At 45.8% G+C, this 14661-nt stretch overlaps 1 protein-coding gene across 1 annotated transcript in view; it reads left to right on the top strand.

Moving 5' to 3' along the window:
- Positions 1 to 13873: 13873 nt before the first annotated feature.
- The window catches only part of psma4 (proteasome 20S subunit alpha 4), a 17302-nt gene continuing 16514 nt past the window's right edge, over positions 13874 to 14661 (top strand). The window contains exon 1 of the mRNA XM_059946038.1: positions 13874 to 13960. The gene's annotated coding sequence lies outside the window, so the exon portion shown is untranslated. The remainder of the gene's footprint in view (positions 13961 to 14661) is intronic.

Below are 14661 nucleotides of genomic sequence, written 5' to 3' on the forward strand. Positions count from 1 at the left end.
TACCACTTCTGGCTGTTCACCTTCACCCTTGAGGAATCCCTGCAATCAGTCCGTGATGTCCTGGATCCAGAACCAGGGAGGCAACACACCATCCTTAAATCTCACCTGTTGCCACAGAAACCCCTTTCCATACCTCTTACTATGGAGTCCCCTACTACCACGGCTCTTCCTGATGTCTGACTCCTCGGCTCTGCTTCTGCACCAATTTTTGACTCGCAGACCTGTCCGCCTCTCAGACTGGCAGTATCTTCTGTCCTGACAGCTTCCAAGAGGGTGAACCTGTTTACAAGAGGTACATCCCCCAGGGTCTCCTATACTTCAAGCATCATTTCCTTCCTCATCGTCGCCCTACCCCTCTCTTCCGATATCCTCGGTGTAATGACCTCAGTGTAGGTCCTGTCCAGAAAACTCTCATTTTCGCAGATGAACCTGAGGTCATCTAGTTCTTTCTTCAGTGCTGCAACATGCTCCTTCAGAAGCTGAATCTGGACACACTTTCCACAGCTGTAGCAGCCGGGGGCACCATCAGTGTCCCTGACCTCCCACATCATGCACGTAGCACACAGAATCAGCTTAGTGGTCATGTCTTCACCCTCTCCAATTGTGGCGTAGTCTCCTCCCTCAGCCTCCTCACCGAAGACTCGAGCCAAAGACTAGCACTTTTCACACCAGGCACTTCCCTCAACTAGGCCGCTTCCCCACCTTTTCTTGATCTACCTGATGGGAGTTTCATTGCATGAAATCCCTGCAGGCCCACAGATCTTGTACAATGTTGGCCAAAGTCCTGCTCAAATAAACAAGGCTCTGAAAGTAAGTCTAAGTATCAGGAAAGAAAGGAAGTTATAGGCCAGTTAGTCTGATCGCAGTGGTTAGAAAAATGCTAAGAGTTGATTGATAAAGATGTAGTTTTGGGGTACTTGGAGGCACGTGATAAAATAGACCAAAATCAGCATGATTTCCTTAAGGGAAAATCTTGCCTGGCAAATCTGTTGGAATATTTTGCAGAGATAACAAGCAGGATAGACATAGCAACATAGAAAACCTACAGCATAATACAGGCACTTTGACCCACAAAGCTGTGCTGAACATGGCCTTACTTTAGAACTACCTAGGCTTACCCATAACCCTCTATCTTTCCAAGCTCCATGTACCTATCCAGGAGTCTCTTAAAAACCCTATCGTTTCCACCTCCACCACCACCGCCGGCAGCCCATTCCACACTCTCACCACTCTCTGCATAAAACACTTACCCCTGTACCTACTTCCAAGCACCTTAAAGCTATGCCTTCTCATGTGAGCCATTTCAGTCTTGGGGAAAAAATCCTCTGACTATCCACACGATCAATGCCACCTCTATCAGGTCACCTCTCATCTATCAGGTCACCTCTATCAATGCCACCTCTTGTACACCTCTATCAGGTCACCTCTCATCCTCCGTCGCTCCAAGGATAAAAGGCCGAGTTTACTCAACCTATTCTAAGGCATGGTCCCTAATCCAGGCAACATCCTTGTAAATCTCCTCTGCATTCTTTCTATGGTTTCCATGTCCTTCCTGTAGTGATGCAACCAGAACTGAGCACAGTACTCCAAGTGGGGTCCGACCAGGTCCTATATAGCTGCAACATTACCCCTCGGCTCTTAAAGTCAATCCCATGATTGATGAAGGCCAGTGCTCCATATGCCTTCTTAACCACAGAATCAACCTGTGCAGCAGCTTTGAGTGTCCTATGGACTTGGACCCCAAGATCTTTCTGATACTGCACACTGCATTAATACCATTAATACTATATTTTGCTATCATATTTGACCTACCAAAATGAACCACCTCACACTTATCTGGGTTGAACTCCATCTGCCACTTCTCAGCCCAGTTTTGCATCCTATCAATGTCCCGCTGTAACTTCTGAAAGCCCTCCACACTACCCACAACACCCCCAACCTTTGTGTCATCAGAAAACTTACTAACCCATCCCTCCACTTCCTCATCCAGGTCATTTATAAAAATCACGAAGATTAGGGATCCCAGAACAGATCCCTGAGGCACACCACTGGTCACTGACCTTCATGTAGAATTTGACCCATCTACAACCACTCTTTACCTTCTGTGGGCAAGCCAGCTCTGGATCCACAAAGCAATGTCTCCTTGGATCCCATGCCTCCTTACTTTCTCAATAAGCCTTGCATGGGGTACTTTATCAAATGCCTTGCTGAAATCCATATACATTACACCTATGGATGTACCTTCATCAATGTGTTTAGTCACATCCCCAAAAAATTCAATCAGGCTTGTAAGGCTCGAGCTGCCTTTGACAAGAATGTGACTAAGTGCTGACTATTCCTAATCATTAAATGCCTCTGCAAATGCTCATATATCCTGCCTCTTAGGATCCTCTCCAATAACTTACCAACACTGAAGTAAGACTCACTGGTCTATAATTTCCTGAGCTATCCTACTTCCTTTCTTGAATAAAGGAACAACATCTGCAACCCTCCAATCCTCTGGAACCTCTCCCGTCCTTATTGATGATGCAAAGATCATTGCCAGAGGCTCAGCAATCTCCTCCCTCGCCTTCCACAGTAGCCTGGGGTACATCCCGTTTGGTCCCAGAGACTTATCCAACTTGATGCTTTCCAAAAGCTCCAGCACATCCTCTTCCTTAATATCTACATGCTCAGGCTTTTCAGTCCACTGCAAGTCTTCTCTACAATCGCTAAGATCCTTTTCCGTAGTGAATACTGAAACAAAGTATTCATTTAGTACCTTCAGTATTTCCTCAGGTTCCATACACACTTTTCCACTGTCACACTTGATTGGACCTATTCTCTCACGTCATATCCTCTTGCTCTTCACATACTTGTAGAATGCCTTTGGGTTTTCCTTAATCCTGCCCGCCAAGGCCTTATGATGGCCCCTCCTGGCTCTCCTACTTTCATTCTTAAGCTCCTTCCCGTTGGCTTTATAATCTTCTAGATCTCTATCATTACCTTTTTTTTTGAACCTTTCATAAGCTCTTCTTTTCGTCTTAACTAGCTTTACAAGTGCCTTTGTACACCACAGTTCCTGTACTCTACCGTACTTTCCCGTCTCATTGCAACATACCTATGCAGAACTCCACGCAAATATGCCCTGAACATTTGGCACATTTCTTCCATACATTTCCCTGAGAACATGTTTCCAATTTATGCTTCCAAGTTCCTGCCTGATAGCCTCATATTTCCCCTTACTCCAATTAAATGTTTCCATAACTTGTCTGTTCCTATCCCTCTCCAATGCTATGGTAAAGGATATAGAATTGTGATCACTATCTCCAGAATGCTCTCCCACTGAGAGATCTGACACCTGACCAGGTTCGTTTCCCAATACCAGATCAAGTACAGCCTCTTCTCTTGTAGGCTTATCTACATATTGTGTCATGAAACCTTTCTGAACACACCTAACACTCCACCCCATCTAAACCCCTCACTCCAGGGAGATGACAATCAACATTTAGGAAATTAAAATCTCCCACTACAACAACCCTGTTATTATTACATCTTTGCAGAATCTGTCTCCCTATCTGCTCCTTGATGTCCGTTACTATTGGGTGGTCTATAAAAAACACCCAGTAGAGTTATTGACACCTTCCTGTTCGTAACTTCCACCCAGAGACTGCATAGACAACCCCTCCATGACTCCCTCTTTTCTGCAGCTGTGACACTATCTCTGATCAGCAGTGCCACGCCCCCACCTCTTTTGCCTCCCTCCCTGTCCTTTCTGAAACATCTAAAGCCTGGCACTTGAAGTAACCACTCCCGCCCCTGCACCATCCAAGTCTCTGTAATGGCCACAACATCATAGCTCCAAATGCTGAATCATGCTCTAAGCTCATCTGCTTTGTTCATAATGTTCCTCACATTAAAATCGACACATCTCAAACCATCGGTCTGAGTGGATTTTTTCTCTATCACCTGCCTATCTTCCCTTTCTCACCGCTCCAGCAGTCTCTATTTCTGAGCCAACCTTCCTTTCCTCCTTCAGTTCAGTTCGGTTCCCACCCCCCAGCAATTCTAGTTTAAACTCTCCCCAATAGCCTTAGCAAACCTCCCTGCCAGGATATTGGTCCCCTGAGATTCAAGTGCAACCTGTCCTTTTTGTACAAGTCACACTTGCCCCAGAAGAAGTCCCAGTGATCCAGAAATCTGAATCCCTGCTCCCTGCTCCAATCCCTCAGCCATGCATTTATCCACCACCTCATTCTATTTCTATACTCACTATCACATGGCACAGGCAGTAATCCTGAGATTCCTACCATTGAGGTCCTGCTTCTCGACTTCCTTCCTAACTCCCTGTAGTGTGTTTCAGGACCTCCTCCCTTTTCTTCCCTATGCCATTGGTATCAATATGTACCACGACCTCTGGCTGTTTTCCTTCCAACTTTAAGATATTGTGGATGTGATCTAAAACTTCCCGGACCCTGGCACCGGCAGACAAAGGAGATTTAGCGGATGTTGTGTTCTTTTTTTTAAGACGACCTTTGATTAGGTGTCACACATAAGGCCGCTTAACAAGTTAAGAGCCCAGAATGTTTCAGGAAAGATACTAGCATGGATAGAGCGCTGGCTGATTGGCAGGAGGCAAAGCATGGGAATAAAGGGAATCTTTTCTGGTTGGCTGCCAGTGACTAGAGGGACGTCCATTTACAACGGAGATGAGAAGGGATTTCTGTAGCCATAGAGTGGTGAATCTGTGGATTTTGTTGCCACAGATGGTTCTGAAGCCCAGGTTACAAGCAGAGAATGATAGATTCCGGATTAGTCAGGGCATGAAAAGATATGGGAAGAAGGCAGGAGATTGGGGATGAGAGGAAAATAGATCAGCCATAATGAAATGGTGAAGCAGACTCGATGGGCCAATTGGTCTAATTCTGCTCTATCTTATGGTCCTATGGCAGGGGTCAGCAACCTTTACCACTGAAAGAGCCACTTGGACCTGTTTCCCACAGAAAAGAAAACACTGGGAGCCGCAAAACCCGTTTGACATTTAAAATGAAATAACACTGCATACAACGTTTTGTTTTGCCTTTATGCTATGTATAAACAAACTATAATGTGTTGCATTTATGAAATTGATGAACTCCTGCAGAGAAAATGAAATTACATTTCTGCATGCAACAGAAACATTTTGAACTCCGAAAAAAAGACGTTAGGTTAAAGGTTACTTTTAAGTAAAATACTCAACGTCTATTTGAGTCCTTCTTGTATTTATGAAAAACGCCAAACTTAAATTTGCCGCCAGCAGCAAATCAAAAATAACATCAGCCAGCTGTCAGCCTGAAAAATAAAAGGACTATTTCACTGAACAATGAAAACATATGAATATACGTAAAATAATAGGCAATTAAAATATTTATCATACTTGTTCAGGTTGACTCACACCTGACAATGCAGTCGTATTCAGTAGGGATGGATCGATGCTTAGGGGAGTGACCGGGAAGGATAATGTGTTTTTTTCCTCTCTGAACTCACAGAAGCGTTTCCCAAACGATGTTTGCATTGCGATGATTGCAGAATGTAAATACTCCGAATTTATCATGTCGTGACATTGTTTGAACTCTCTCAAATTGGGCAAGTGAGACAATGTGCCTTTCTGTAAATCTCTGGCAAGCAACGTCAACTTGCGCTCGAATGCCAAAACATCCTCCAACATGTGCAGGGCTGTACGTCCTTACCCCGTTGAAGAGCTGTGTTCAGCGTGTTCAGGTGCGCTGTCATGTCTACCATGAAGTGTAGCTTTTCCAGCCACTCTGGCTGTTCCAGCTCAGGAAAGTTGAGCCCTTTGCTGCCCAGGAAAGTTTTCACTTCTTCCAGACACGCGACAAAGCGTTTCAGCACCTTCCCTCTGGACAGCCAGCGATAAAAACACCTTGTAGCGGTTGCTACACGCAGTCAGTAAACTGCAGTCAAAGATAGCTTTATTCGAACTAAACAGCCTTGCTTTTAAGCCTCCCTCAACCCGCCCCCCATGGGCGCGGATGCTGCAAAAGACACGTACTCACAAACCCCCGTAGGCTATCTCCTGAACGCTGGCTAATTGTGAGCCGGTTCGGATGTGTCAGGAAATGGGTCGCCACAACGTCTTAATTAGATTGTACAAGATCACCATAATCTTCAAATTTAGATTTACATTTCAAAAACTAACAAACTAACATAAAATACATTTTAATTAAATACTGACCATGTAGCGGTGTGCTACACGCAGCGCTAAAATTACGACACGGAGTCGGTAACTGCAGTCGAAGGAAAAAACCTTATTCGAAATCTTCAGCCTCACTTTTAAGCCTCCCTCAACCTGCCCCCCATGGCGCAGAGGCTCCAAAGCTCTGTGCTCGCAAACCCCCGTAGGCTATCTAATTGTGAGTCGGTTCGGATGTGCCAGGAAAAGGGTCGCCACAACCAATTATTTCCCAAAGTAACAGGGAGCCGCAGCACAGACGTAAAAGAGCCACATGTGGCTCCGGAGCCGCGGGTTGCCGACCCCCGTCCTATGGTATCTTGCTCCACGAAATTTCCTCTTAGAATCATGGTTGGCAAATTGTTGTTATCCAAATCAATATGCTTGCATGCTTCAGATCCATGCGCCCTCCTGTGGTGAAAGTTCAGATCTACTTCGATCCATCTTCAAACTTCAACTGTAATAATGTTTCAGAGAGGATTTGTCAAAAAGTGCCTCTTTATATCAAAAGACACAGTGATTCCAATTATTAATGTTTAATAGAAACAATGACTGATTCTTAAAGGGTATGCTAATGTCCTATTTGCTTTGTTTGCATTTTATAAACAGATGTAGATGATGTTCAGGTACACTGCACATAAACTGCTTCCTCCCAGCTAAAGGTTGGTTTTCCTCCCAGAGCTCTGGCCTTACAGACAGTGGAGTCTACTGCTTTTGTAACTTCTCCGGCCCTTTCACCAACTCAGATGCTGCCCGACCTCCACCAGCATCTTGTGTTTAATCTAACACTGACTGGGTTACTCAGAAACACAAGAGATTCTGCAGATGCTGGAAATCATGAGCAACACACACAAAACACTGGAGGAACTCGGCAACTAGGCAGTATCTTGGGAGGGGAATAAACACTGATGTTTTGGGCCAAGACCCTTCATCAAGACTGGAAACCCATGTAATCACAGGGAGAATGTGCAGGCTCCACATAGACAGCACCAGAGGTTCAGATTGAATCCAATCTCTTGGGCAGTGAAGAAGCAGTTCTGGCAGCTGTTCCACCAACTGCTGCTGAAAGCGTTCTTTGTTCAAAAGCCATTTGTGGTATAAATCCTAAGAGCTGGTGCTTTGGACAAAGAGGTAGGTTCTTCCATTGAGCATACTTACCTCCCAGAAGAACAGTCTTATCATCAGACCACGTCCCACTTCTTCACTAAATTCCCTGCAGGTGTAATGTCCTAGTCAGGGATACAATTAGAAGTGGTTATGTTTCTGGACTGGAGATGAACAAACTGCAGATGCTTGGATCTGGACCTTACTGGAGGAAAATCAAAAAAACTATTGAAATATGAACTCTGATTCCTTCCAGGGATGCCACTTCCCCTGCTGAGTATTTCTAGCACTTTTTTTTAGTAATCTGGAGGCAAAAGTTCTTTTAAAGTAAGTTTTAAAAGCCTGGAAATAAAAATTGATAACAGTGAAGAAGACAGTGACATTGGCAGACTGCATTAAAAACTCCAACCGTACCTCATCAAAAGAAATCCACATACTGTACGTAGAAACACAAGTCTGCATTACTGCCATGTGCTCACGAACAGTGAGGGGCATCTACAGAGATAAAATTGCCTGTAGCAGCATCACAGACACATGGGTACAGATAACAACATATAATGTAAGTGATACATAAATTATACAACGCAATGAAGAGATGAAAAACCAAATGCACAAAAAAATCAGACCTTAGTGTTAAAATAAGGGACACGTTCAGAGAAGAGTCCATGGTAGTGCAAGAGGTGGTCTGTATTGTTCTGTTGCTGAGGTAAGATCAGAGTTGTGCAGGTCAGTTCAAAAACCTGGTGGTGTGGGCCTTCAGGCTTCTATACCTCCAGCATAATGGCAGCAGTGAGAAAAGAGCATGACACTAGAGGGTGAAAATCTTGATGGTAGATATTGTCTTCTTGAGGCAGTGCCTCATCTTCGTGCTGTCACTGGTGGGGAGTGTTGTGCATATGATGGATCGGGCTGTGTTCAGTGCCCTCAGCCTCTTATGTTCCTGTGCATTAGAGTTTTTTTAAAGTAAGTTTTAAAATTGGTAACAGTGAAGGAGACAGTGACATTGGCAGACTGCATTAAAAACTCCACCCATACCTCATAAAAAGAAATCCACATTCTGTACCAGACCATGATGCAGTCAGGATAATTTATCAGAGTATTCGGTGATATGCCAAATCTTCTTAAGCTACTAAGAATGTAGAGGTGCTGTCACACCTTCTTCACGATTGCATGTTTGTGCTGAGTCCAGTCAGGACACCCCCGATGTTAGTGCCCAGGAATCTGAAACTGCCGTTTCTCTCCATCTTTGACCCACCAAGGCAAAGTGGATTGCGGTCCCTTGAAGTCAATGATTGAATGCTCGGTTTGACAGTGTTGTATGTGAGGTTGTTGTTACAGCAACATTCAACTAGTTGCCCTACCTCAGTCCTGCATGTTGATTGTTCATGGCTGGTGATTCAGCCAACAGCAGCCGTGTCGTTGAGAACATGTGGATGGTATTGGCACCATGCTTGGTCACATAGCCCTGTGTGTGTGTGGGGGGGGGGGGGTCAGCTGCTGGGTGTACTGGGTCAGCTGCTGGGTGTACTGGGGTCAGCTGCTGGGTGTATTGGGGTCAGCTGCTGGGTGTACTGGGTCAGCTGCTGGGTGTACTGGGGTCAGCTGCTGGGTGTATTGGGGTCAGCTGCTGGATGCATCTCAGCTTTCAATGTAGCTTCTGTAGGAAATACACGGATACTTCTACTTATTGAAAATTCTAAGTGTTTGGCAAGGCAACATAAGATGCGTTACCACCAACTACTGAATGGACATTTGGAGAAAAAGACAGGAAGTACACCCAATAAATTCCACCCCTCCCACCAAATAATCATCAAAATGCCAAATACACACTTATATATATTATGATGGTAATGATATCCAAACAAACATTCCATGTTAAACTGTGTCAGTCCCAAAGATCTCAATTTGGTAATTAGCTGCTTCCTTTGCCCTGTATAGGAACTGCAGTCAAACAATGTATGCTGCATTGTTTCTAGACAAGTGTTTCTCTCTACTATTGTCCGTATCGTGCATATTAATTCAGAATGAGTAATTATTTAACTTAGTATGCCCAATATGTAAATGTGTAAGTATAACTTCTTCCCTCCTTAAAAACCCATCTCTCAACTGAGTTCCCACCATCCTCTGAAGTTTATATACAGCACTGTGTAAATAAATATATATAGCTAAGACTTTTGTACAATACTATAGTAATTTTATGTATTACATTGTACAGCTCAGCAAAAAAAAATCATGACATATATGAGTAATGATAAACCTGATTCTGATATGGGTCTCTGTTGTAGGCTGAGAGTGGGAAGGGGGCAGGGGGAGGGGAATCATGGTTGGGGAAAGGGGAAGGGAGAGGGGAGGAAGCAGGAAGGACCAGAGAGACATTCTGTAATGGTCAATAAACCAACTGTTTGGAACCAAATGACTTTGCCTGATGTCTCAGGGTTGGGTGTGTCTGCACCTGCACCACCTCCTCTGTCCCTGGCTCTCCTTCTTTGCTACATGCCCCATACCCCTCCCATGACACTCCACCCTTGCCATTCCAAATAGCTTTTGCTCCCACCAGATTTACAAACTCACTCTCCACTCCACCTTGACAATACTGTGTAAAAGTCTAGCTATGCATATGTGTCTAAGACTTTTGGACAGTACTGTAAATGCTGTCTTTTCGTCTCGTCTCAACTTCATTGCCACAGTGATTGAAAAGACATTTTAATTGTGGTTCTCACCTCCCCTTTATGCAAAGGCATGACTATATTTGCATAATTCATTTTGAGGTTTGCTTGGCTAGAATGTCTGGCATTTTGTTTCCTTTAACACCAACATGGGCAGGGACCCATAAAAACTGGATACGCAAACATGGACCCTGCAGTCTCAGCAGGTGTTGTCCAATCTCAAGAAGAATGTCTGGCCTACAATTTGAAATACCTGTTTTAATAAATGTCCAAACTGAGAACGAATCAGAGCATGAAGTACACAATCACTGTGTAATTCTTTGACCCATTACAAGGCTAAATTGATAGCAACCATCTTAAAGATCAATTTGTCTAATTATCTTTTCTTAATAGTCACCTGAAACTTAGGAACATAAACAGAAATACCTGAATGAAATGTCACTGGATCTTTTGAGCCATCTGTATAGTTATGAAAGAAGCTATAATTTCTGCCTTGCATGTATTACTGAACTCCCTCTGGCACTAATATATAATCAGTCTTCATCTTGACCTTTTCTTGAAGGCTTAAATCATCTATAGGCAAAAGGAAAAGCAATGGCAGAGCAACAGAAAGGGGTACCCTGAGACCATATTCCACATTAAACAATCCAGGATTTTGTGCCCATTTATTTCCCATCCACCCAAAGCTGAAAACCTTACAAATGCAGAGCTCCCAACACTCTACCAGTGTTACCAATATTGGATAACCAACTTATATCCTATTATGTTAACCCAGTAAACCATTGCTAACTGCTACCTGCGTAGATGCAAAGGTATCCATTTGGGTAGAATTCAAGAAGAGGAAGAGTGCAATCACACAGGTGGGACCGTACTACAGACACTGTCCCCAGAACCCACCCAATGGGACACTGAGGAACAGAGATGCAGACTGATAAAAGTATATGTGTGAAAATAATAAGGTTGTTATCACGGGGGATTTCAACTTCCCTAATATAAACTGGGACCTTCTTAGTGAAACGGGCTTAGATGTCAGACATCCCACCCTGCAAAAACTCATTTCAGGGAGGTAGCACCCCCGCCGACCGCAAACCAATATCTCCCCACCCCCGCACCCGGTCGACCTCCAAGGGTGTGCGTAATACTTTGTTTAGTGATTTTGTCTAATCTGCAAAACCAGGTTGGGTATATGCAGAAAATGTGACATTAAAATATGTACTTATGTTATCATGGAGTATTTTTTTAAATTCTAATACAACTTTAAGCAAGTCGACAGGGAGTTTGGCCTCATCAATACAGTAGCTCCTTAGCAGCTAGACAGCTAGTTTAAATAATGTTAGTTATGCTAATGAATGAATGACACCTGTTAAACTCACCTCAACATGTCGTTTACAGTCATTTAACCCACCATGGGCAATAGAAAAGTCACTGTTGCAAACAGTGCAGCGAACAACACTGTCATTATTTTGATCCCTGTTAGGCAGGGGTACTCTTTAGTGTAGTCTAGGGTGAAGTACGTTTTATATTTTCTTTTTTGGAACACTCTGCCATGGCACTGCAGGACACTAACCTGAACTGATGGAAAGAGGGAGCGCGCACGCGTGCTCGCAACTGTAAGGCCCGCCCACAGAGAAAACTGATAGGTCTACTTAGCACGAAGAGAGACCAATCAGGATGCTCCCTCTCGCTCTTCCTCTCCCTCTCAAAAAAATCGATTTCCAGGATATTGTATATAATTTGTGGGTGTCAGGGAGCCGCTATCAATATGCGGGAGACTCCCGGAACTTCCGGGAGAGGTGGGATGTCTGAGATGGGACAGAATGTGTTAAGCGTATCCAGGAGGGTTTATTAAATCAACATGTGGACAGCTGAACAAGAGGAGGGACTGTACTGGACGTGGTGTTAGGTAATGAACCTGGCCAGGTTCAATGGGTGAACAGTTAGGGAACAGTGAGCACAACTCCATAACTTTCAGGATAGTTATTAATAAGGATAGATACTGTCCTCGCTGGAGAGTTTTAAATTGGAGTAGGGCATTAAGCAGGAACAAAAGAAAAAGAGTTAATTGGGAACACCTATTTTCTGCAAGTCCACATCAGACATGTGGCGGGTGTTTAAAGATCAATTGCACAGAGTACAGGAAAGGTGCGTTCCTATTAGAAGGACGAACAGGGATTGTAAGGTAAGAGAACCCTGGGTGACCAGAGAGGTGATGAATTTAGTCAAGAAGAAAAAGGAGAAGTTTGTGAAGCTTTGAAAGTTATGATCAAATGCAGCACATGAGGATGATAAAGAAGCCAGGAAAGAATAATAGAAGGGAATTGAGAAAGCCAGGAGGGGCCATGAAAAGTCCCTGGCAAGTAGAATTAAGGTGAATCCCAAGGCATCCTGTACAGACCTCAAGAGCAAGAGGATAACTAGAGAGAGGGTGGGACCACTCAAGGATAAAGAGGAACATTGGCTTGGATGCAGAGAATGTGAGTGAGGTACTTAATGAGTACTTTGCTTCAGTGTTTACCAAGGAAAAGGATATGGAGGACTGAGTGTTTAGCGATCAAGAAGGAGGAAGAGTTGGGCCTACTAATGAGTATTAAGGTGGATAAGTCCCAAGGACCTGATGGGATTTACCCCAGGTAATTAGAGGAGGCAAGAGACGAGATTGCTGGGGCCTTGACCAGTACCTTCATGTCCTCTCTAGGCACAGGTGAGGTCCTGGAGGACTGGCAAGTGGATAATGTTGCACAACACAGACAAAATGCTGGTGGAACACAGCAGGCCAGGCAGCATCCATAAGGAGAAGAGCTGTCGATGTTTCAAGCCGAGACCCTTCGTCAGGACTAACTGAAAGGAGAGATAGTAAGAGATTTGAAAGTAGTGGGGGGAGGGGGAAATGCGAAATGATAAGAGAAAGACCAGAGGGGGTGGGATGAAGCTAAGAGCTGGAAAGGTGATTGGCGAAAGTGATACAGAGCTGGAGAAGGGAAAGGATCATGGGATGGGAGGCCTAGAGAGAAAGCAAGGGGGAGGGGAAGCACCAGAGGGAGATGGAGAACAGGCAGAGTGATGGGCAGAGAGAGAGAAAAAAAACAAAACTAAATATGTCAGGGATAGGGTAAGAAGGGGAGGAGGGGCAATAACGGAAGTTAGAGAAGTCAATGTTCATGCCATCAGGTTGGAGGGTATCCGGCCGGTATATAAGGTGTTGTTCCTCCAACCTGAGTGTGGATTCATTTTGACAGTAGATAATGTTGTATCCCTATTTAAGAAGGGAACAAAGAAAATCCGGGGAACTATAGACCAGTGAACCTCACTTAAGTTGCAGGGAAATTGCTGGACCAGAAGAGTTAACCAGGATGCTGCCTGGTTTAGAGGGCATTTGCTACAAGAGTCTGGGTAAACTTGCGGTAGTTTTCCCCGGAGTGCCCGAGGCTGAGGGGAGATCAGATAGAGGTTTATAAGATTATGAGAGGGCACAGATGGAGTAGGTTCAAAGGGGAGGTGAGGGGTAAATTTTTTACTCAGAGTGTGGAGAATGTCTGGAGTGCGCAGTCTGGCATGGTGGTAAAGGCAAACACATTAGAGCTTTAAAGAGACGTTAAAATAGGCACGTGAATGTGAGGAAAATGGAGGGATTCGTTTTTGGCGGTTTTGATATACCTTTTAGCTGATTCCGCACAACATTGTGAGCCAAAGGGCCTGATCCTGGGCAAACTTCTCCCATTTCTACCAATAATGCCAAAATCACTGATACAGTCTGAATACTTAGGTACATTTCTAATCACAGGTGAGGGACCAAAGCGCCTTCCACCGTCAGCCTCAGCAAGGCGCGCCGAAACCCGGCAGGCCGCTTCGCCTCTGGTCGGGGGTCCTCCCGGGCGCCAGGCGGCGGTGTGGCGGAGTCCGGCGGGAGCGCCGCTCTTGTCGCGCCGCAGCGTCTCGTCGATCGCGCCGCAGAGGAGGTCGGGACGGCAGTGGGGTGCAGGTGAGGGAGCGGCCGCTGTGTCCGAGGGGCTCGGGTTCTGGCACCGGGGTTTGGGACCTGGGTCGGGGACCTTCCGCGTCCAGCCTCGCGATGTTCGGAACTGGCCGGAGACCCCGCCGGCCCGGGGTCAGAGTCGCGCGGCCCAGTCCGCGGGGCGTCCGGAAAGTTGCTGCTTCATCCGGGCAGAGAGGAGGATCAGGGGGTAGAGGTGGGGAGGACATCCATCCAGTCCCGGGCCTGAGGGAGCCGTCAACCCGGGCAACCGGAGCCGGGAGTCGCTGTCGAAAAATCCTCCAGTCATCCCGGGTCGGTTTCAGTTTCGGTTTCAGCTGTGGAGCCGGTGGCCGGTCCCGCCAGGGGAGAGAGCGGGTCTGGGTTGTATCAAGCAGTGTCCTCCGCTCCTCTCTATCCCTCTCTCCCCTTCCCCTTCCCCCTCCCTCTCCCCTTCCCCCTCCCTCTCCCCTTCCCCTCCCTCTCCCCTTCCCCCTCCCTCTCCCCTTCCCCCTCCCTCTCCCCTTCCCCCTTCCTCTCCCCCCTCTCTCCCCTTCCCCCTTCCTCTTCCCCCTCTCTCCCCTTCCCCCTTCCTCTCCCCCTCTCTCCCCTTCCCCCTTCCTCTCCCCCCTCTCTCCCCTTCCCCCTTCCTCTCCCCCTCCCTCTCCCCTCCCCTCTCTCCCTCCCTCCCCTCTCTCCCTCCCTCCCTC

This window comes from Hypanus sabinus, chromosome 21 (genome assembly GCF_030144855.1).
Source record: "Hypanus sabinus isolate sHypSab1 chromosome 21, sHypSab1.hap1, whole genome shotgun sequence".
Taxonomy (NCBI): domain Eukaryota; kingdom Metazoa; phylum Chordata; class Chondrichthyes; order Myliobatiformes; family Dasyatidae; genus Hypanus; species Hypanus sabinus.